Source organism: Phascolarctos cinereus, unplaced genomic scaffold (assembly GCF_003287225.1).
Source record: "Phascolarctos cinereus isolate Bilbo 61053 unplaced genomic scaffold, phaCin_HiC Scaffold_726;HRSCAF=1367, whole genome shotgun sequence".
Classification (NCBI taxonomy): Eukaryota; Metazoa; Chordata; class Mammalia; order Diprotodontia; family Phascolarctidae; genus Phascolarctos; species Phascolarctos cinereus.
Genome location: NW_027556098.1, coordinates 406,110,449 through 406,134,318, shown reverse-complemented (window position 1 = coordinate 406,134,318; position 23,870 = coordinate 406,110,449). Strand labels below are relative to the sequence as shown.

The 23,870-nt window shown below is 44.9% G+C and overlaps 1 long non-coding RNA gene across 1 annotated transcript; it reads right to left on the bottom strand.

The window, feature by feature from the left end:
• Positions 1–1,877: 1,877 nt before the first annotated feature.
• LOC110201258 (uncharacterized) lies at positions 1,878–23,541 on the bottom strand. The gene is made up of 4 exons (XR_002322452.2): positions 23,457–23,541; positions 11,644–11,729; positions 8,789–8,842; positions 1,878–4,581 (listed from the first exon to the last, which is right to left on the bottom strand). It is a non-coding gene; the product is annotated as an uncharacterized LOC110201258 (long non-coding RNA).
• Between the last annotated feature and the right edge of the window lie 329 nt (positions 23,542–23,870).

Below are 23,870 nucleotides of genomic sequence, written 5' to 3'. Positions count from 1 at the left end.
AGAGTGGGGGCAATGTCAAAAGATAGAAGGGGACAGACAAGAGAGATGTTACAGAGGTGAAATTGGCAGACCCTGGGAACAGCTTGGATGTAGGGGCTGAGAGTGAGGAGTCCAGGGTGACTCCCAGGTTGCAAGCCTGAGGAACTGGAAGAATGGTGTTGCCCTCTACAGTAATAGGAAAGGTGGTGGGTGAAGAGGGTTTATGGGGGAAAGATAATGAGTTCTATTTTAGACATATTGGGTTTAAGATGTCTACTGGACATCTTTGAGATGTCTGAAAGGCAACTAGAGATGTGAGATTGGAGGTCAACAGAGAGATTGAGGTAGATCTGAGAATCATCTGCATAAAGATGGTAATTAAATCCATAGGAGTTGATGAGATGATCGAGTAAAGTATACAGGGAGAAGAGAAGAGGACCCAGGACAGAATCCTGGGTGTCACCTACAGTTAGAGGTTGTGATCTGGAAGAAGATCCAACAAAGGAGACAGAAAAGAAATGGTCAGATAAGTAGGAAGAGAACCAGGAGAGAATGGCGTATTGAAAACCTAGAGAGAAGAGAATCTCAAGGAGAAGAAAGAGACCCACAGTGTCAAAGGCTATAGAGAAAAATGAGGATTGAGAAAAGGCCACTGGATTCGGCAACTAAAAGATCATTGTTCATTTTGGAGGGGAGTGAGTGCCAGAAAGTACCTGAGTGATAGGAGATAATGAAAGAGGGAGAAGAGGGAGCTCATGGTGAATGGCCTTATTTTTTTTTCTGTAAAATATGAGGTAAGGTAAGAGTGGAGAGAAAAGGGAGCTTTGGGAAGCTTGAGGAGGGATGGAAAGATTTGTAAGAGCCATTACAGAGAGTGGGAGAGTGAGTTGATAAGGGAGACACAGTAGGATTGCCTGGCAGCAGTGAGGGCCCAGTTGAAGTTATGTAGCATAAACTTGTTTGAACAGTTGTATGAATTTCTCCACTTTTATTCAGTAGCATGTGTGTAGGTATGAAGGCAACAAATGGCGGGAGTGATCCAAGGTTCACTGGCTGGGTATAATTGAGGATATGATAAGGGGGTTAGGGATTCAAGAGAGGAGGCCAGTGTAAAGTGGAATTGGCTCATCAAGGAGTCAAGATGAAAACAGGAGAGAGTGGCTAGTGCAGGGCAGATGGCATGGGAGAGAACTGAGGGGTTAAGGGATCAGAGGTCATAGTGTGGACAAAGAATAGGGTTTAGTAAGAGAAGGCAGAAGGAGAGGTGAAAGTCCAATAGATTATGGTCAGATAAAAGGATTTCAGATTTCTTGAACATGGAAGTGGTACATTTGTGGGTAATGACAAAATCAAAGATCTGACCATCTTTGTGTGTGGCTGAGGTGGGATGAAGGAGTAGCTCATGGGAAGTAAGTACATTGAGGAACTGAGTGGTTAGGGTGTTCAAGAGAGAGTCAGTTTATATGTTGAAGTCCCCTAGTACGAGGGCAGGAGTTGGGGAGGAGAGAAAAAAATATAAGCCATATATTGAACTCATCAAGGAAGGAAGGGGAGTCACCTGGGCATCTGGAGACAACTACCAGGATTTTGATAGGGTGGTTGATACGAAGAGCATGAACCTCAAAGGAAGAGAGGATACTGAATGAACCGTTTAAGAATCTTTTTTTCTTTTTATAAAAATGTACCTTTTCTGGTCTATGACTAACCTGACCAAACTCTGGGTTGCATAGCTCGGGAGGAGAGACTATATGTATGGGACAGCTAGGTGGCTTTGTGGATAGAGCACTGGCCCAGAGGACCTGAGTTCAAATCTGCCCACAGACACTTATTAGCTGTGTGATCCTAGTCAACCCTGCTTGCTTAAAAAAAAAAGAGACCGTGTGTGTGTGTGTGTGTGTGTGTGTGTGTGTGTGTGAGAGAGAGAGAGAGAGAGAGAGAGAGAGAGAGAGAGAGAGAGAGAGATCTGGAGATCTATGGAATTATCGCTCACTGATGGTGTGTGTCACACTCTTGAGTGAATAATTAAACTACAGTGTATGAGTAACCTGTCTGTAACCTGTGCTGGCTTGTTTGTACAGTGGCTAGCAAGGACCCTGAAAATTCAGGCAACCACGAAGAGACTGCTGGCTCAGACTCTCAAAATCTCATCTTCAAGAACTGCTGGTGCATGCAAAAAAGGTGATCTCACCAAATTGAGACCTTCTAGAGACGAGAAACTGGGACAGCTGAAAAAACTGCAGTACAGCCCCTTTGCTCTCTGCATTGAGAAAACTACAGGGGCAGCTAGGTGGCACAGTGAATACAGCACTGGCCCTGGAGTCAGGAGGACTGGAGTTAAAAATTGGCCTTAGATACCTATTAGATGTGTGACCCTGGGCAAGTCACTTAACCCGGATTGCCAGAGACAGAGAGAGAAAGGGAGGAAAGAAGAAACTAAGAAAAAAAAAGGAAAGAAGGAAGGAAAAAAGAAGGAAGAAAAGAAAAAAAATTTCAAAGCTATGAGTTTTTCCATTAGATTGTAAGCTCCTTGAGGGCAGGGCCTATCTTTTGTTGCTTTTCCCATCCCTAGTGTTTATTTGGCACAGTGCCTAACAAATGTTTATTGATTGATTTTCTTTGTATTCCCAATTGTAGCCAAGTTGGGAGAGCAAAAAAGACAAGATAAGGGGAAATGTTTTGGGTTTTTGAGGCAACTGGGGTTAAGTGACTTGCCTAGGGTCACACAGCTAGTAAGTATCAAGTGTTTGGTCTGAGGCCGAACTTGAACTCAGGTCCTCCTGACTCCAAGGCCTGAGCTCTATCCACCGCACCACCTAGCTGCCCCTGAAAATGCTCAATTCTTAAATAGAACTGAAGGGAGTTTAAAAGTTTTATCTTCCAAACAAGACAAGTGTGTTTTTCAGTTTGAACTTTTGAAAACTATTATCCACCTAATACAACTATGAATTGTTCTCCAGCTTGAAAAGAAAGAGATGAGTTAGAAAGAGAATATTTTCCTATTCCCTGTGGTATATTAGTGGTGAATGATTTAGAACTTAATTTTCTAGGTGAATTAGAAGATAAGAAACCTAAAGGAACTGGAATAGACTATGAATTTGTAAGGTCTCAAAAAATCAAATTGGTGAAGTTTTATTTGACCAGATGAGAAAATGCCTGCACACCTTGAAAGTTTTCATTTTCATCAAGGAAAGACCATAGAACTAGTGATTTTGATCCAAGTTGAGCTAAAAGAAAGTCTTCATTTTTGTCCTCTAAAAAAAAATCTAGTATAGATTAAAAAAAGAAAAAAAATAACAATGGTAAATATAGCATAAAATGTAACCAGTTATATTCTCCCCAAAATCCACTTTCAACAATTTTCCCTTTGGCCTTGGATTAATTTTTTTTTTAAATCAGTGGGCCAGCTAAAGATTTACAGTACTGCAAGAGTTATTTGTACACACCATAATAAATTTGAAAAAGACTAAAAAATAAATGTAAAACAATCTGAATAAAACATTTTAACAAGATTAGAAAGTCATCATCATAACCATTTTTAGAACTCAGTCACACCTTCCACAGCTTCTACAGGGGCTGCTTTAAGACTATTTGCAAAGTTATCTGTGCTCAGAGGTGGAGAACCCAGACCTTGATGAATAGGACCTTACAGAGACTATGGTGCTCCCATTCACAGAATGGAGTGAAATGAACAAGGAGCTAGTAGTTGATGGCCTGGATTTAAACTTTCTTGTTGTTCAGTCATTTCAGTCATGTCTAACTCTTCTTTTGGGGTTTCCTTGGCAAAGGTACTGGACTGGTTTGTCCATTTCCTTCTCTAGCTCATTTTACAGATGAGAAAACTGAGGCAAACAGGGTTAGGTGACTTAACCAGGATTATACAGCTAGTAAGTGTTTGAGGCTGTTTTGAACTCAGGTCTTCCTGACCCTATCCATTATGCCACCCAGCTGCCTAGTGGTATTCTAAAACTGACATTTAGGTCCTTTTCTATAAGGGTTAGGGCATTATGTCAAACAATGGTCAATTAACATAACTATAATCAGGAAGACAAGATAGAACAGGGAACAGGAATGCATGTTAATGTCCATTTCAACAGGCTTCTTAGTCCATTGTCTTGGGGTTAGTTGCCTACTTCATGAAGTCATCTGATTCTGGGAAACATTTTCCCTTGAAATTTCTGTGTCAAAGGGGTCTGCATACATCCCTGAATCATCATATTAGTGTGTTTAAGTCAGTTGTTAACAATACCTGGAACAGTACCTGGCTTTATGCCTTGTTTCTGCTGCTTTTAAAGAGAGATTTGTTCCAACTGATTGACTTCCCAGGTTCCAAGACACTTGTGGAGGTTTCCTAGGTAACGCTGCTTAAACTTGCAGTAATAAAGACTTAGTAAAATCCAGTACAGTCTTACAAAACATTGGCTTTCCAGCGAATAGCTCATTAGGAATAACATGATTTTTGATGTCATAATCTGGACAAAGACCTTTTTCATCCACTTGTTTTTTCCTGTGTGGATGGCTAGACCAATTCTTTTGAGTGGTTATAGATCTTTTCTAGGATGCTCTGCAGTGTGCCTGGGATTGATGTAACCAGTATGATATCATCTGAAAACAGAAGGATCTGTAAGCTTTTATCATACACTGGGAATCCTTCTTCCATTTGAACTGTTTGCTATTTCAGTTTCTTGAACATATCTTGCATTTACTTATCTCCCTCCCCACCTTAGTAGAAAGTCAGCTTCTCTACTACCAGAATTTCTTATCTTTGTATCCCCTAAACTGAGCTTAATATGTGGTTGTTGAATTGAATTATATTTTGTTTATTTCAGTACCGTAAACTCCTCCTACCCTAGAGGCCATGAATAGCCCTCTCTTAAGCACAGAGATTAGACCCTATACTAGGCTGACTGGGGTAGAAAAAACCAACTAACATTTATATAGGTAAATGTTATAAAGTACTTTTAAAAAGTTTTCTGGATCCTTAGAAGAACCTTGAAAGGTAGATGCTACCCACATTGTTATCTCCATCTTAAGAACCCTAGGGCTGTGGGAGGTACATAAAAATAACACTTCAATTGATAAAAATAACACTTTTATGTCTGTAAAAGACTTCAAATTCTTACTCTGGGGTCTTGTAGTCTAGATTGGTCAGTGAGCATCTCAAGGACCCATCAAATCTAGGCAGAATCACTTCCCTCAACTGTCTGGCCATCTTCCTGACAGCCACCCAACAGTACTACCACCACCTCCTTTTCAGAATAATAACCAATATAAATATTGCTATGGAAATATCACATCAATATCACTTCTGCATTTAGTACCCTCTTAACTTCCCAGACTAAAACATTCACTCATCACTTGTATCCTCTTCCCCAAATAGTATATAAATTCTTTGAGGTCAGGGGTTATCTTGCTTTCAAAACCATTTACCTAGGGCTTGAGGCTTTTTAAAAAATTCATTATTTTCTTTTGGTCCTCCTAACCACCCAACTAGATAGGCAACTCTCTAGATCTTATTTTACAGCTGAGGAAATAGAGGCTCAGAAACATTAACTTACCTTTTTATAGTCACACAACAGCAGACAGAATTTGAACCCAAGTCTTCCTGACTCCAAGTCCAGAATGCTACACATTATAGCACCCTGTTGCTGTGATTTCACAGGTAGTGTCACATACACTATGTCCCCAAAGACAATGAGTGCATCTAGTATCTGTATGTCTGTAGATGTGAGCCCATGTGTGTGCAGTTCTAGTAGGTCTGTGTCTATGTTGGTGTCTATGTCTATTTCTATATGTGTAGATGTAAGTCCCTGTGTGTGCAGTTCTAGTAGGTCTGTGTCTATGTTGGTGTCTATATCCATTTCTATATGTGTAGATGTAAGTCCCTGTGTGTGCAGTTCTAGTAGGTCTGTGTCTATGTTGGTGTCTCTGTCTATTTCTATATATGTAGATGTGAGTCCTTCTGTGTATGGAGCTGGTATGTCTATGTCTATTTTTTTTTTTTGCTTTTTAGTGAGGCAACTGGGGCTTAAGTGAATTGCCCAGGGTCACACAGCTAGTAAGTGTCATGTGTCCAAGTATGTCTATTTCTATATATGTTGATGTGAGAACTGGTGTATCTATGTTGGTGTCTATTTCTATATGTATAGATTTGTATCCCTCTGTATACAGAGCTGGTGTGTCTGTATCTGTTTGTATTTATAATTTATGTATTTGTTTTTGTATTAGCTCCAAGCCCTTAGGTAGATACTTGGCACAGAGCTCTAGGCCTGGAGTCCAGAAGCCCTGAGTTTAAATCGGGGAAAGTCTCTTAACCTCTGTCTGCCTCAATTTCCTCACCTGTAAAATGGTGATAATAATAGCATTTACCTCCCTGGGTTGCTGTGATGATAAAAATGTTTGTATTTCATAAAATTTAGAAAAATATATAAATAAATAAAAGATGTAAATGTGAGTTGTAATTATTGCCTGAGGCCCAGAGAGATGTTAGCTCCAGTCACACAGCTGGTAAAGGGACTGGTAAAGTGGCAGAGTTAGGTTTGCTTTCAGGAAAAATTTCCTAGCAATGAGAGAGCTATTCCAAAGAGGAAATGGGCTGTCTCAGGAACTGGTAGGGCTCTGCCCCACCCCAGTTACCCCTCATCCCAGGTCCAGGGCTCTATCCATTTTATTACTTTAGTAACTAATTTTTACTGTAGCCTGAGTGAGCTTGTATTTTTCTTTTTTTTAAACAAGGGGTGGTTTTTTTCAACTGCTTTTTGTTTTGTTTTTGTATTTCTTTAAGTGCAGCTGGTTGGCTCAGGGGATAGAGAACTGGGCCTGAAGTCTGGAAGACTTAAGTTCAAATCTGGCCCTGGGCAGTTTTATCAACTATAAATTGGGGTTCACAATAGTACCTACCTCTCAAGGTTGTTCTGAGGATCAAATGAGATATAAAGTCTGTCAATTACTTATAATATTATAATTATTAATCAAATGTAAATTCTGTTAGTTTTTCAATTTATCCTGTAGATAGCTTGTTTTGTATATATTTGTCAGCACGTTGTCTTGCCTATTAGATTGTAAACTCCTTGAGGGCAGGGACTATCTTTTACCTCTTTTTGTATCCCCAGCACTAGGCACAGTGCCTGGCACATAGTAGGTGATTATATGATGTAGGCAAGTGATAAATACGTATTCCTTTCCCTTTCCTCTATCACCTAGATTTTTGTCCCTCCTCCCTTCCTCCTCCCCTTCCCTATAACCACTAGTTATAACAAAGATATTTTTTTTCCATAGGAGGAAGACAAAAAAAAATTTCAGCCAAACCAATCAAGACATCAAAAAACTCTGACTTGCTGCTGTGAGTCTCTTACCTACGGAACTCTGCAAAGATGTGAGCAGGGCGAAGGCTCTTCTCCTCACCCTTTGGAGCTAAGCTATGCTTACACCACATTCCACCACATTCAGTTCCATCATTTTGGGGCCATCTTTAAATCGTTTTCTACTTCCACAGATGAAGCCATTGTTCTATTCATTAAAAATGATTGATTGAATTGAAATCTGTAAAAACTCCTTTGAAGGCAGGAACTGTGTCAGGGGTTTGGAGGAGGGTTTTGTTTGTTTTTTTCTTTTTTTGCTATGTTTAGGTCAAACCAAACTGGTCTTTGTGCTGCCCCTGACTCTGCGCCCTGGCTTCCTCTTCTCTCGCTGTGCCTTTGCGCAGACACTTTCCCATTTCTGGGGAGTCCTCCCTTCTCTCTGTGTCTTCTTAGAACCCCCAATTTCCTTCATAGTTCAGCTCAAGGTTCTCTTTCTTTATGAAGCCTTTCTTCATCTCTACTGGTACTAGCCCTGTTCCCTCAAAAAAAATTGCCTTGAAGTCTAGCATATCTGGTGTGAGGGCTGTTCTTCCTCCATTGGTGTCCTGATTCATCCAACTCTCACCTGTGGCTTCAAGCTGTAGCATGTGCAGCAGCCACGTCCTAGTAACCTGTCCAGGCATACAGGCTAAACCAGGGGTCTCCCTTTGGTGAATTAGGGCGTCTCTACCCCAGGCATGTGAAACTTCCCTTGGTGGAATGGGCAGATGAGAACAATTTGTTCCAAAGGCCATGAAGGCAGCTGAAGCAGGCTCTGTGGAGTGCTTAGAGCTTGCTTAGACATTGAAGATGCCAAGGTCATCCACTGCATCTCAAACCAGTCATCTTGACTCTGTCCTGCCACTGGACTGTGATGACTGGAAGAGAGAGTGGGGCTGAAAACTTTGTGCAACTCTGCCTCACTTAAATCCAATTTATACCCAAATCAAAAGACATCACCCATACCATTTTACTCTTTCTACCTATCTCAAAGTTCTATGGAGACAGGCAAGTGATGAAGCAGCAGGTGTGGATACACTGGGAGCTGTAGTCACAATCCTGCCCAAAGACAGCCCAGGCCATAGGGTCATCTTCTCACTGAAAGTAGTAGTAGGATGGGTGTCCCTGGGTGCCTAAGCAGCCTTTTAAGGATTGCACTGCTAGGGGCAGCTAGGTGGCGCAGTGGATAGAGCGCCAGCCCTGGAGTCAGGAGGACCTGAGTTCAAATCTGGTCTCAGACACATAACACTCACTAGCTGTGTGACTCTGGGCAAGTCACTTAACCCCCATTGCCTTACTAAAAATAAAAGTATTGCCCTGCTCACCTACTGGTGTGAGGAAGGGGCTACAAAATGTGCCTTAAAAATTGCTTACCCAATCTAGGTCTGATTACTGTAGCATGCAAGGATGCCACCCTGCGGTCAAAACACAAAAAAATATGCAAAAACTTTTGCAGAGATGATTTCACTTACCATGGGTATGTGGAATGTGCTCACACTTATGGACAATACAAAAATCCAGTGGATCTGAAAGACAAACAGCTCTTGTTGAGACAGAACCCAGCAGGTATGACGTCCAAATAGCAGCCCTGAGTGAAACAAGGCCGGTAAATGAAGGCCAGTTTACCAAAGTCGGAGCTGGGCACACATTTTTCTGGAGTGGCTGCAGTGAAGGGGAGCGCTTTGAAGCTGGCTTAGGTTTGACTAATATAGTCAACAAGTTTGTAGTCTACCAAAAGGAGTGAGCATCAGGCTCATGAAAATACAATTGCCACTTGCAGGAAATCTCCATGCCACCATCATCAGTGCATATGCTCCTACCAGTCGAGGACCATGCCTTAAACCCAAATCACTCTGGCTCTCATCAACTGGCCAATAGGTCCCAGCTCAAACCTCACTTGGTCATTGTTTGGGCCCTGATTGGCTCAGAGTGAATGTAAATAGCAATTGTTTCTGTTTTGCCCAGAAACCCTGAGGATCTTCCCCTCCCAGATTGATTTTTTTTTAATTAGGTAAAAAAGGCCATTCTCTGCTTCATTTCTAACCTAGCCTTAATCACTGAAAGGACACTGTCTCAGTCAAACTATGACCTGTTGAAGACCTTAGCTTAAAAAGGCCAAGGTCTCCCACTGCATCCAGGGCCATCTCCAGTCATTCTGATCTATATCTTGCTACTGGACTCAGATGGCTCCTGAGAAGAAAGTAAAGCTGGCAACTTTGCACAGCCCCCCTCTCACTTAAATCCAATTCACTTGCATGTCATGGCATCACTTTCCTGATCTCATGGTCCTCTTTGAGAACTAACAACAAACGATAACCACCCTGAGAAGATCAAAGAAAAATTTTATGAAGACCTGGAGACCCTCATCACTCATGTGCCAAAAGAGTAGGCATAGAGTACCAGACATGGCAGGGAATCCTTGGGGGAAATGAGTCAGAAACAGAAACAGCAATGGTCACTTATTACTGAAGATTTGTGTATCTCATGACCTTCTCATCACTGACACTGTCTTCCATTTACCTAAATGCAATAAAACTTTGTGGATATACCCTTGCAGCAAACATTGGCATTTAATAGACTATGTCATTATAAAGAGAAGAGAGACAGGATGTGAGAGCGACAAAGGAGATGATGTGTGATGCAGTGCTGGACAGATCATAGACTTATCCTTTCCAAGATAAATATTCCCATTCAACAAAAGCAGTGGCCCCATGGCAAAAAGACTACCAGAAGAATTAATGTCAACAGATTAGAGAGCTTATTTCAGCAGAACAGTTCATTGTTAAGTTGGAGGGAAAGCTGAGCCAACAGACAATTGAAAACAGTGCAACAGAAAAGCAGAGGGCAGCTTTCAGATATTTGGTGTACAGCACCGCATTTGCTCATCTGGGTCAGAACAGTTCCAAACACCCAGACTGGTTCGACAAGAATGATGGGGAAATTCAGAAGCTGCTAAATGAAAAAACGAGTACTCTACAAGGTTTACTAGTAGAATAGTTCATCCATCTCTAAGAAAGCAGCATTTAACTCCATTAAAAATAAAGTGCAAGTGAACCTTAGAGAGATGCAGGATTCTCAGTAAGAAGGCAAATGAGATTCAGTTTTATGCTATTAGTAACAATCCAAAGTACTTTTATGATACCCTGATCTCAGCTACTCAGTGCTGATAGAGCCACATTAATTAGTGATAAAGACACGATCCTGGAGAGATGGGCTGAACACTTCCATAGTGTTCTTAACAGTCTGTCATCAATCAATGCCGAAGCCACTGATGATATACTTCAGGTTGAAGTCAATTCTTCTTTAGCCAAATTTCCTACTGAAGAAGAGGTTCTGAATGCCATTAGCCTCCTTTCATGTGGCAAAGCATCTGGTGCTGATTGTATTCCAACTGAGATTTATAAGGTAGGAGCTTATACAAAAGCTGACTGAAATTTTCTGGGTTATATGTCAAGAGGAGATTATCCCCTAGGAGTTCAAGGATGACTCCATTGTCCATCTCTATAAAGGTAAAGGAAATAGATTGTTCTGTGACAATCACAAGGGGAGGGGTCTCTCTCTCTCTCAGTCATTGCTGGCAAGATTCTTGCCAGAGTCCTCCTTAATAGGCTGATCCTTCACCTGGAAGATGGTCATCTACCTGAGAGCCAGCATGGCTTCAGAAAGAGCCAAAGAACAGTCAATATGGTGTTTGCTGCCCAACAATTCCAGAAGAAATGCCAATAGCACAACAGAGGTCTGTACACAATGTTCATTGATCTGACCAAGTCCTTTGATACTGTCACTCATGAGGGCTTGCGGAAAATGATGTAAAAATTTGGTTGCTCAGAAAAGTTCATCAGTATTTTACACCAGTTCCATGGTGGCATGCTTGCGCAGCTCCGGATAATGGACGATGCTCTCTCATTTTCCCAATCACCAATGGAGTAAGCAAGGCTGTATGCTTGCTCCCATGCTTTTTAGAATGCTGTTTTCAGCAAGGTTATCAGATGCTTCCAACAAGGATGAAAGAAAATAGCATCAAGGTCAGCTACCACATTGACAATAAATTATTTAGCTTTAAAAGGCTACAAGCCAAGACTAAAGTACAGGGAGAGTTGGTGCATGATTTCTTTTATTTGCAGATGATTGTGCACTCAATATAGCCTCTGAGGCTGAGACGCAATAGAGTAGGGATTGGTTCTCTGCTGCTCACGTTAATTTTGGACTAGCAATTAACACCAAGAAAACACAGCTTCTCCACCAGCCAGCACCACACCATCCATATGTGGAAACATTGGTTACAATAAATGGAGAAATGTTGAATACTGTGGATAAGTTCACCTACCTTGTCAGTATATTTTCCAGGGGTGTCCACATAGATGATGAAATTGATGCACACATTGCCAGAACTAGCTCAGTATTTGGAAATCTCTGAAGGAAAGCAGGGGAGAGAAGAGGTATTAGGCTACCTACCAGACTGAAAGTCTATAGAGCCATTGTGCTGACTTCACTGTTATATGCCTGTGAAACCTGCATAGTCCGCCAGCACCATTCCAGGAAAATGAATGACTTCTATTTGAATTGTCTTAGGAAGAGTCTGAAGGTCACATTGCAGGATAAGATACCAGACACTGAGGTCATTTCTTGAGCTAAACTGCAAACCATTCAAATGCTACTGCAGAGAGCACAACTCCAATGGCGGAATGCCAAAAGTGTGTCTGCCTAAAAGACTATTTTAAAGAGAAGTCATACCAGCCTAGAATTCACATGCAGGTTGGAAGAAGAGATACAAGGTACCCTGTATCTGACTGCAGCTGATCAGACCAGTACAAGCTTTGGAGGCTCTTCCACAGCTTGGGCACAAATAGTGCACATGAACATTTGGAGTGGAGATGGCTCTAAATCTGCGCAACTCTCATTTCTTTTGAGCTACTGTGCTTCTGCTTTGCTCATAGAGCACAGCACCTTCTTTGATGTGGGCACTCCATGCTAGGTGGTCCTCTGCCAGTGTCTCCCACATCTCACAATTAATTCCAGACTTCTTCAGAGAGACTTTGAGAGTGTCCTTGTCTTCTGACGTCTATGTGAGCTTGTGTGAATTCTCAGCAAAATAGTCATGTAGACAAATGTACATTTGGCATTTGAACAAAGGGGCCAGTCCATTGGAACTGTGCTCTCTGCAGTAGAGTTTGAATGCTCTAATGAGATAATCTTTATCATCTTGGTAAGTACAAGAGACATACACAGACTATTTGAAGGTTGTCTGAAAGGGGAAGTGTTAGCAGCCGGGGAGGGGATGTTAAAGGTGGGATTGTAGCAGATTCTTGAAGGAACGCTGGGGAAATTTAGAAGTAGGGGGTGAGAAGGCAAAGCATTCCAGGCATGGGAGACCATCAGGGAAAAGGCATGGGGGAATAGAAGATGGAATGTCATCATGGGGAAGAGCAAATTGGCCACATTAATTGGAGGCAGCATTGATTTGTTGATTTTAAGTCTAGAATTGGAAAGAGTGGGAAGGAAAGAGACATGTTCTATTATAAAGCATCTTTTGGGAAAAGTGTCTTGGGAGTAAGAAGCATGGAAGGAGCCTGCCTAGATGTCAAGGACCACAAGAAGCATTCAGCACTCTGGACAGTGGTGCCACTGAGAAGGAAAGTTACATTCTCCAAGGTCCTCCAGTCACAGTAAACAGGCTTTGGGCTAAAAGTTTGGGAGTAAATACCTTTTGTATACTATCTACCACCACAGAATGGAAGCTCCTTGAGGGCAGAGAATGGATCACTTTTGTCTTGGTACATCTAGCACCTAGCCCAGGGCCTACAAACATCCAAAGCGCCTAAAGTAGGTCTATGAAACTGAACTGAATTGAATGAAAGGTCCCTGAGGGTGTGGGAGATCTCATCATTTCAGGTATCAGAGCCCTAGAGCTAACTCAAAGCTGTTCAGTTTTTAAGACAATGATTTGCTGATTGATTTTTGTGTTTATTTTTACCAGATCTTAGAGCCAGTGCCCAGCACACAGTAGGACTTAATAAATGTTTGTTGATTAATTGACTAGGTGGTATCTAATGTTCCTGCCAGTCATCAGTCTATGATCCCATGATCCCCCCTACTCCTAGAAAACAACCAGAATGACATGATTATGTCAGAGTAAGTTTTAGTGTTGCGACTGTGGCTGATCAGACCAATTCGAGCTCAGAATGTTCTACAAAGGTCTGGCACAAATAGTCCTTGTGAACCTCTGGGGTGGATTCTCTGAGTTTGCACATCTTGGGTTTCTCTTGAGCTACCTCAATTCTGCTTTGCTCATAGAGCACAACACCTTCTCTGATGAGGTTGTGCCATGCTGGGCGGTCCTGTGACAATGTCTCTCACATCACACAATCAATTCCAAAGTTCTTAAGAGGGACTTTGAGAGTGTCCTTGTATTGCTTCTTCTGACCACCATGTGAATGCTTGCCCTGTGTGAGTTCTCCATAAAATAGTCTTTTTGGCAAGTGTAGGTCTTGCATTCTGATAATGTAGCCAGCCAATCCTCTCTGAAGCAGAGTTTGAATGCTTGGCAGTTTAGGTTGAGAACAGGCAAATACCTGGAATATGAGCTCCACTGAGGGCAGGGGAAGGTGCCTAGCACAGTCCCTGGAACATAGTAGGTACTTAATAGATGCTGGTTGAGTTGAAGTGACTTAACTCCTGATGACCAGAAGCAAAGCACAGTAGCTTAGGGGCTTCTACACCCAAGCCTAAAATTGTATATGAGTTAAAAAAAACCCCAAAATAACAAAACCAAATTAGTCTTGGGTGGTCCTAGGTCCAGGGAAAGGCCTCCCAGCCAGAAAGAGTCACTCTCTCTCATAATCCAACCAGCCTGACCATCAGACCTCATCCCAGTCCTGGACCTGAAGGCGGTTCCTGTCCAAAGGCCTGGAGTGGGAATACCCCATGTGGTCTACTGTCAGCCAGAGCACAAGAATGGAGGCAGACAGCTAGGTGGTACAGTGGATAGAGAACGAGCCCTGAAGTCAGGAGGACCTGAGTTCAAATCTGACCTCAGACCCCAAACACTTGACACTTACTAGCTGTGTGACCCTGGGCAAGTCACTTAACCCTGATTGCATCACCAAAAAGGCAAAAAACCCCAAAAAGAGTAGAGGCAGAGTTCCAAGTTGTCCCTCAAGGGGACAGGCTGATAGAGGGCAGCTTTGCCAGGAAAAAAAATTGGTAAGGGAAGTTAGAATGCTCTTGGCTCCTTATGGCCATTTGTTTTTCAGCGTGACTCAGTCACCTCTTCTTCCTGGAGGCTGATTCAACCCATATTAATCCCCCAATCAAGATTCTGGTGGCTATTATCTGCACACCTCCAGGACACTCTCTTTCCTTCCTCAATGAAGTCAGTATATGGTTCAAAGTCTTTCTGTCCTCTCTAACTCCTGAGCTTCCACATACAGACTGATTTACACTCAAACACTTCCCAGTTCTTCAACTTCCTCATTTCCCATAGCCCACTCTTCCACCCAACCTTAGCAACACAGAGAGATGGGTATACCCTCAATCTTCCTTCACCCACAAATGCTTCACCTCCAGATTCATGAACTCTGGAATTCTCTAATCTGATCAGGCACAAGGGATCCTACTCTATCCAGTTCCTCCAGGCAATGGTTCCCTTCCCATTTATCTTTGATTTCTCCTCATCTACTGACTGCTTCCCTGCCGCCTACAAACATGCTCATGTCTCTCCCTCATCCTCAAAAAACACTCACTGAATCTGTCCGTCCCTGCAAGCTGTCATCCCATTTCTCTCCTTCCTTCTGTGGGAGGAGGCCCTCTCCAATCCCTTTCCCCTCATTCTCTTCTTCATTCTTTTTCAGTCTGGCTTCTGACCTTATCATCCAGCTGCAATTCCAGTTACCAATAATCTCTTTATTGTGCGACCTGATGCCTTTTTCTCATCCTTCTTTACTTCCCTGCAGCCTTTCATGCTGTTGACCACCTTCTTTTTCTTGATAATTCACTTCACTCTTGGCTCTCTCCTAGTTATCTTCCTATCTGCCCCCTCTGTTCCTTCTCTGTGTCCTTTGTTGGCTCTTCAGGTCATGCCTGCTAACCATGCTAGCCCTCTTCTCTCTCCACACTATTTCACTTGGTGATCTCATTGGCTCTCTTGGACTCAATTATTATCTCTATTTAAATAATCCTCAGATCTATTTGTTATTCAATGGTTTCAGTCTCCTCCAACTCTTTATGACCCCACTGGGATTTTCTTGACAAAGATCCTGGAGTGGTTTTCCATTTCCTTCTCCAGCTCATTTTACAGATGTGGAAACTGAGGCAAAAGCGGGTGACGTGACTTACCCGGGGTCACAAATCTAGTGAGTGTCTGAAGCCTGATTTGAACTCAGATCTTCCTTATTCAGCCCTATCTCCTCTCCTGACCGCCAGTCTCAAATCTTCCACTATCTCTTGGACATCCTGAAAGGAGCTTAAACTCAACCTGTCCAAAACTGTACTCCTTCCCTTTTCAAGCTTTTCTATTACTGTTTTTATTTTATTTTATTTTATTTTATTTTTTGGTGAGGCAATTGGGGTTAAGTGACTTGCCCAGGGTCACACAGCTGATGTCAAGTGTCTGAGGCTGAATTTGAACTCAGGTCCTCCTGACTCCAGGGCCAGTGCTCTATCCACTGCACCACCTAGCTGCCCCCCTAGTACTGTTGAGGCACCATTATTTTCCTAGTCATTCAGACTCAAAACTTCACACCTCCTCTCATTGCCTCACTATCCACTATGTTGTTAAATTCTGTCAATTCTCCTCTTGCAACATCTCCCTATATGTTGCCTTCTCTCCTCTGATCCTTCAGCTAGCTGGGGGATGGCCCTCATCACCTCAAGCCTGCACTATTACAATAGCTGCTGCTTCATCTTGCTGCCTCAGGTTTCTCCCCCTCCAATTCATCCTCCCTTCGCCCACCAAAGTGATTTGACCGTTTCACCTCCTACACCTACTCTGAACACCCGTGGCTCCTATCACCTCTAATACCAGATATTTGTTTGCCTTTTGAAGCCCTCCATAATCTGGGCAGCTAAGTGCTGCACTGGACAGAGCACAGGTCCTGGAGTCAGGAATACCTGAGTTCAAATCCTGCTGCAGATACTTCCTAGCTCTGTGACCCCGGGAAAGTCATTTCACCCTGTTTGCCTCAGTTTCCTCATCTGTGAAAGGAGCTGGAGAAGGAAATGGCAAATCATGCCAGCATCTTTGCCAAGAAAACCCCAAATGGGAGTCAGACAGGACTGAACATAATCTTACCCCCCCCTTCCCTTTCTTGTCTTCTTAGGCCTTACTCCCCCTTTACCTATTCTGGAATCCAGTGACATTGGCCCCCTTCTTTCATCTAACAATACACCCCCTCTCCCTCTCCCAACTCTTTTTGCCCTGGCTGTCCCCCCATGGCTGGAATGCTCTGCCTCTACCCCACCCTCCATCTCACCTTCTGCAAGAAGCCTTTGGAAAGCTCCATTATTGCTAAATTTTCTCCAGTTTATCCTGTCTGTGTCTTGTTTGGGGTTGTTATTTAGTCATTTCAGTTGTATCCCACTCTTCGTGACCCCATTTGGGTTTTCTTGGCAAAGAGACAGGAGTCATTTGCCATTTCCTTCTGCAGTTCATTTTACAGATGAGGAAACTGAGGCACACAGGGTGAAGTGATTTGCCTAGGGTCACACAGCCACCAAATGTCTGAGGCTGGATTTGAACTCAGGTCTTCCTGACTCCAGGCCTGGGCTCTATACACCTCACCACCTCGCTGCGTTTGTTCCTAGTTGCTAGTATGTTGTCCTCCCCCACCAGAGTAACAGCAACTTGAGAGAATGGGATGTTTTTTGCCTTTCTTTGCGTTCTTACAGTGTCAGGTATGCAGTAGATACTTAATAAATACCTTATTGATTTGTTTTGACCTCGCAATCATACAGTCTATCCCTGTCACAACCCTGCCTGTCCACACCAGAACATACCAGAGACAACTTGCTGGGAAATCTTCCCTCCTCTCCTTTCTTCCTTTCCTCTTTCCCTCTTTCTTTTCTGAGACAAAACAGACCCCCAAATTTGTTTGAAACCCCAAATGAGCAGAAGGACAATCTGAACATGTTCAGAGCCCATGGAAGGCCTGGAATGAACTCAATCCCAACAAAATAACAGGTGATTGTCGCTGCTAACTATTGTCAGTGATATCTAAAGAGGAACCTTCTCTATGGTGGAGGGCCTCGGATTTATGCCCTATAAAGATCAATGGAAGGAAATGGGGATACTTAGCCAGAAGAGAACACTTCTGGAGGGGACAGAGTGTGACCTTGACCTAGATCAGGAATGCCAGAGGCCAGATCCTGCCTCTGATATTTATAATAGTTGGATGACAGAGGGCAAATCTCTTAAATTCCAGGTCTCAGTTTCCTCATTGGTAATAAAAGGATGATGACCCTTAAAGCCCCTCCCAGTTCTAAAGCTGTGAGCCTCTGTAAGAGCTGTCTTCAATTGTCTGAGGGGCGGTTATGTGAAAAAGAAATTCCCAGTTGTGCTAGCTCTCCCTCCCCACCCCAGGAAAGGAAAAGAAAGTCAACAAGCATTCATTAGGCACTTACTATATGCTAAGCATATGTTAGGGGCTGGGAATACAAATTCTAGCAGAAAGAGTTTTTGCCCTCAAGGGACTTACATTCCAATATATAAAGAAGAACTGAATGTGGAAGTGGAGGAAGGCTGGAGGAAGGCGGTACTGGATGGAGTGGGACACAAAATTGGGAGAGTATGAAGGGTAGGGTAGAGATGAATGAAAGAGTGAACTCGGCTGGCCTGGGTCTTCCATACAACAGAGATTCTGGGGAGAACTGACCAATCAGAGGAAAGAGCCACTGGGAGGAGAGGTCATACAGGGTGAGAAGACCTCTGAGTATAGAGGAATCAGGAGTCTCAGAGCCTGGAGAGGGAGGTGCAAAGCCAGCAGCAAGGGGAGGGCGTTAGAGGGAGGCCAGTGGCGCCATGAATAGAGCACCAGCCCTGAAGTCAGGAGGGCGGTCAAGAAGAACATGTGGAATGGCCTGCCGTGAGCTAGAGAGTCCCCTGGTCAGAGGTCTTCACTCCTCTAGAGTGCTTCAGATAGATTCTTTTTTTCAGGTATGGGTTGGACTCTATGACCTAGATCCCTTCTAATATGGTGATTCTCTGATTAGAAGGCACGTAAGCTTCTTGGGGTCAGGTTGCCTCATTTTCCCCTTTGTACCCATAGTTCCTAGCAGAGTGCCTGGCATGTAGTAGGTGCTTAATTAATGCTCGCCTATGGATTGGAGGATTCTAGGTATGGGATGGGGGAGGGGGCCCTGTGAAGGGCAAACATGTTGGAACATCCATGGTAAGGAGCCAAGGGGGCAGAATGGAGCCGACTGAGGCATAGACTCTCAGACCTCTCCCTGCCTGGAGCCTGGTTGGGGCAAGCAGAAAGCTAGAGACAACTTGCCCAGGGAATCCTAGCCTTGATGCTATGGAAAGAGAGGTCAGGTTACTCAGTTGAATTCAGTTGCTGACTACCTGTGTGATGTTGGCCAAGTCAAGGCCTCAGTTTCCTCATCTGTTAAATGGGGGGGTGGACCCTTGAGGTCCCTTCTATGCTCCTACGAACTGCTGCCTCCCCTACCTGTAGTCAGGGCTCCTGAGCCTGCTCAGCTTTCAGTCTTCTCAGTCCATCTGTCTGAGAGGCAGTCTTCTTTCAGGTCCCCAGAACTCTCTCTCAAGCAGCTTTTCTTAAATGAGGTCCTTTTTTGGACCCTTGGCAAATAAAATGTCCATCTGGTAAAGGGACAGTACCTTAGATCAGCACAGAGTAACGAAGCAGCTATTAATCGCCTTGTCGTTGTCCAGTCATATCCAAACCTCTTGACCCCATTTGGAGTTTTCGTGGCAGAGATGCCAGAGTGGTTCACCATTTCCTTCTGCAACTCATTTTTAGAGATAAGGAAACTGAGGCAAACAGGGTTCATTGACTTGCCCAGGGTCTCACAGCTATGAAATGTCTAAGGCTGCATTTGAACTCAGGTCTTCCTGACTCTAGACCCAGTGCCCTATCCACTAGACCACCTAGCTGCTTACTATGTGGCAAGTACTGTGGACATAAATAAAAGGAGGAGACAATCCATGACCATTACATTCTAATGGGGGGGAGACTAGACATGTGGGGAGTGGGGTCCTGGCCAGGATTGGAGAGTTACAGGGACTGGAAGTGGAGCCATTGGGGAGTAGATTGACCCGTCCTTTCTAGGAGCAGTAACTCTACTGATCTGATTATGGTTGCAGAATTGGAAGGGGGCTGGAGTGGATAAAAGGCACTTCTTTCAGGGAGTGGGAGGAAAGCGAAGCAGCCTGCACTTGTCAGCTATTCCTCTGGGGCTTCAGAGAGGTGGGGGAGGCTGCAGAGAAATGGAGGAATTTCTGTTCCAAAGAAGAAGCTTATTTCAAATTGCTTGCCATCTTAGGGAGGGGGGGAGTTGAGGGAGGAAGGGAAGGAGAAAGTTTGGAACTCAAAAATTTTTTAAGATGAATGTTAAAATTTGTCTTTTCATGTAATTGGGAAAAGTTAAATATAATAGGGGGAAAAGTATCTCTTTGTTCATATAAAAGGGGTGTGCCTAGGCCTGCTTCTTCTCTCAGATCTTCTCCCCATCCTCAGCAGGTAAGATGGCGGCCCTCTGTCCTGGCCAATAGCTAAGACAATGCTCCTCCATCCCAGCAGAAAAGACTGAGCTTCTACCTCCTCCACCTTGCAGAGAGTAGAGGTCTACTCAAGACAGTGCTAGCCCCTCTTCCCCCCATCCCCACCAGGTACAATGGTGCTCTTCCCTCCTCCCACCCTCAACAGGTATGTCAGACAGGATACTATCCTCCCTTCTGTTCTACCAAGTAGGCAGGAGGTCAGCCTCTCCTCCCAGCCATCCTGAGCAGCCTCTGGGCTGTCCTCCAGCAAGAAGGGAGGCAGTAACCCCCTTCTAGATATCTCTTGCTTTGTCATGCTTTCCTGTGGCCTCCCAGAAAAGCCAAACTCCAGGAGGGTACAGTCTGGAGCTTGGAACAACACACCCACCCCTCCTAGGCCTCCCCTCAGACCCCCTCTGTCAGATGCTACAGTGCAGACCCAGCACACCCAACCACCCTGGATTAAGCTCCTACAGTGTGCTGAGCCCTGGGCTCCATGGGCTACTAGGTGAGGGAGACAGGAAACACACCAAAACAGCTATAATCCAAAATATGAGTGCCTTTGAGAGGTAAGTGTGCTTCCAAGTTAGACACAGGCTCTAATCAAAGGAGGAAGAGGGGAAGGGGATGGGCCTCTGGCTTCCTGGAGGAGGGGGCACCTAAAAGATGCCTTGATTTCAATAAGCAGAAATTGGAAGAAAAAGCAATCAATCAATAAACATTGATTAAGCATCTACTGTGTGCCCTCAGGTGCCGTACTAAGTGGCTGATATAAAAAGAGGCAAAACACAGCTTCTGCCCTCCAGGAGCTTAGCATCTTTTGGGAGAGCAATCCTTCAAACAAATATATACAAAGCAAAGTATACACAGGTTAAATAGGAGATAATTTACCAGGGGAAGGCCCTGGAAGGAAGAGGGCTTGGGGAAGGCTTCCTGTAGAGGTGGGACTTAAAGGAAGCTGGGAAGTCAGAAACTGGAGCAAAGGAGGGAGGGCATTCCAGGAGTGGGGACAGCCAGAGACAATGCCAGGAGCTGAGAGATGGAGGGTCTTGCTCATGGAATAGCCAGGAGGCCAAAGTTACTGAAGAGTCTGTGTTGGGGAGTGAGGTACAAGGAGCCTGCAAAGGTAGGAGGGGCTAGGTGATGAAGGGCCTTGAAAGCTGCACGGAGCATTTTGCTGTTGATCCTCGAGGCAATAGGTAGCTGCTGGAGTTTATTGAATAGGGAGTTGACATGATTGGACCTTCATTTTAGGACAATCACTATGGTGGCTGGATGGAGGAAGGACTGGAGTGGGGAGAGATTCGAGGCAGGCAGAGCCACTAGGAGCTACTGTAATAGTCCGGGTGTGAGGTGACCAAGGCCTGGATCAGGGTGGGGGCAGCGTCAGGAAAGAGAAGGGGGTGTATTCAGGAGATGCTGCAGAGGTATGTCGCCAGGCCTTGGCAATAGCTTGGATATGGGGGGTGAGAGAGAGTGAGGAGTCCGGAATGACTCTGGGTTGTGAGTGTGAGGGACTGGGAGGAAGGTACTGCCCTCTACAATAACAGGAAGGTGGGAGGTAGGGAAGGTTAAGGTGGAAAGATAATGAGTTCTGTCTTAGACATATTGGGTTTCAGATGCTACTGGGCATCCAGGTTGAAAGGCATTTGGAGATGTGAGATTGAGGGTCAGCAGAGAGACTGGGGCAGGGAAGGTAGGTTTGAGAATCATCAGGATAGAGACAGATGGTCATTAAATCCATGGGAGCTGATGAGATCCCCAAGTGAAGTCATATGGAGGAAGAAGAGAAGAGGGCCCAGGACAGAACCCTGAGGGACACCTTGGTCAGAAGCCATGATTGGGAGGAGGATCCAGCAAAGGAGACAGAGAAGGAGCAGTGAGAGAGGCAGGAGGAGAAGGGGGGGTGTGTCCTGAAAACCTGGAGAGGAGTGAGTGATCAACAGGGTCAAAGCCTGCAGAGAAGAAAAGGAGAATGAGATTGTGAAAAAGTCATCGCTCTGGGCAACTAAGTGAACACTGGTCACTTGGGAGAGAGCAGTTTGGGGGGATGATAAGGTCAGAAGCTGGATTGTAAGGGCAGAGAGTGACAGGAGAGTGCCAATTGTAGGTCTTTTTGAGGAGTTCAGTTACAAAGGTCAGAAGAGAAAGCAGATGATAGACAGCAGGGATGGAAGGATCTAGTGAGGGTTTTTTCAGGACGGGGGTGACATAGGTATGTTTGTAGGCAGGAGGGAAGGAGCCGGTACAGAGGGAGGGATAGAAAAGAAGCGAAAGAATAGGGATGACAGAGGAGGCAGTCTGCTGGAGACGAGGAGATGGAATGGGGTCAGCCTTGGTAAGGAGTGAGGCCAGGGAAGAAGAGGGGGTGGCAGAAGGTACCTGAGTGACGGGAGATGAGGAAGAGGGGAGATGAGGGATCGAGGTGAACGTCCTCAATTTTAGCCAGCGGAGTTGGGGGAATCCACGCTCCCAGAGGGCAGGGGTCTGTTTAGGTCTGTAACCTCAGGGCCAAGATCAAGGAGGAGCTTAAGAAATGCATGATGATTGATTGGCTGATTGACTGGAGGCAATCAGGAACTTTCCTACCGGGTGGTTGGCTAGCCCACCTCAGTCCCACTGCCCACCCCCAACCATAGCACACTGTTCTCCTCCACCTTTCCACCCGCCAACTCTACCCAGTGAGGAGCCCAAAGATAGGGGTGCCCTTTTCCTTGATACATCCATGGCTACCTCTGGGTGAGGAAGGTGTCATTTGGGTCTTCTGGTCAGGGAGACCATCCCCTGACCCCGTCAAGAGGACCAGATCTAAAATCTTCCCCAGCCATGGCTCAGGAAACCCTGCCACATACACCAATCCTGCTCTGATGGGAGGAGGAAGATGAGTGAGGGGTTGCCACCTAACTGAGCTCCTGGGTCCAAGGCTGGCAGCTGTCCACATAGGTGCTGGCTGGTCCTGGCTTGGGAAAGAGGGATCCCAGGATGGATTTGACTGCAGAGCCCTGCTCTGTGTGTGTGCGCGCGTGTGTGCGCGTGTGTGTGTGTGTGTATGTGTGTCCTGATTCCCAGCCTGGATCATGTTAATAATTTCTCACTTGGTGGGCCCCTCCTGGCAGGCTTATCTTACAAGGGGCATAAGGATGGCCATTTCCCTCCCTCCTTGAAGGGAACCTGAGATGAGCTGAAATAGAGGAAATCAGAGGATTGGGGATTGGGAAGGGACACGTCCAGTGCATGGTGGTCCAGCCTCTGCTTGAAAGAAAGGAGGGAGGCACATTTCTTCTCCCAACCAATCCCCTACCCCAGCCGGAAAAAAAAGGGAATCATGTGCCTCTCTACCTCCCCAGCTCAGGCTGTGAGCTTTGTTATCCCCCAAATAAAAATAAGATGACCTCCCAATAGTGTTTTTTCACTGTACTTACCTTTTTCAGCGTGGAGGCCTCATGCTTGCTCGGGTGGTGACCTCCCTGTGGGCCTCTTTCTTCCACACTCCGACTGGGAAAAGTACGAGAAGGTCAGCTCGACCATCAGTCATTAGCTAGTAATCTAATTAAAACCAAGGAACTCCCTACTGAGGGATGAGCAGGAGTGGGGAGAGATCTTTGGGTGCAACTCAGTCTCAGAGGGGTTGGAACACACCTGGCAGGACTCAGGTGGGGCACTTGCCCTCCCCCTCCCCCATCTAGTTCAAGGCTCCCTGTCTGAGCTTCACTGCCAAAGGAGGCCTGGGTGTGGTCCTGGGAAGAAAGAGATACACCTGCAGCTCCTAACCTGAGTGCCCACAGCTCTCGTGGAGACAGGCTGATTGCCTGTATGCTCTCTGCCTCTGTCTCTCT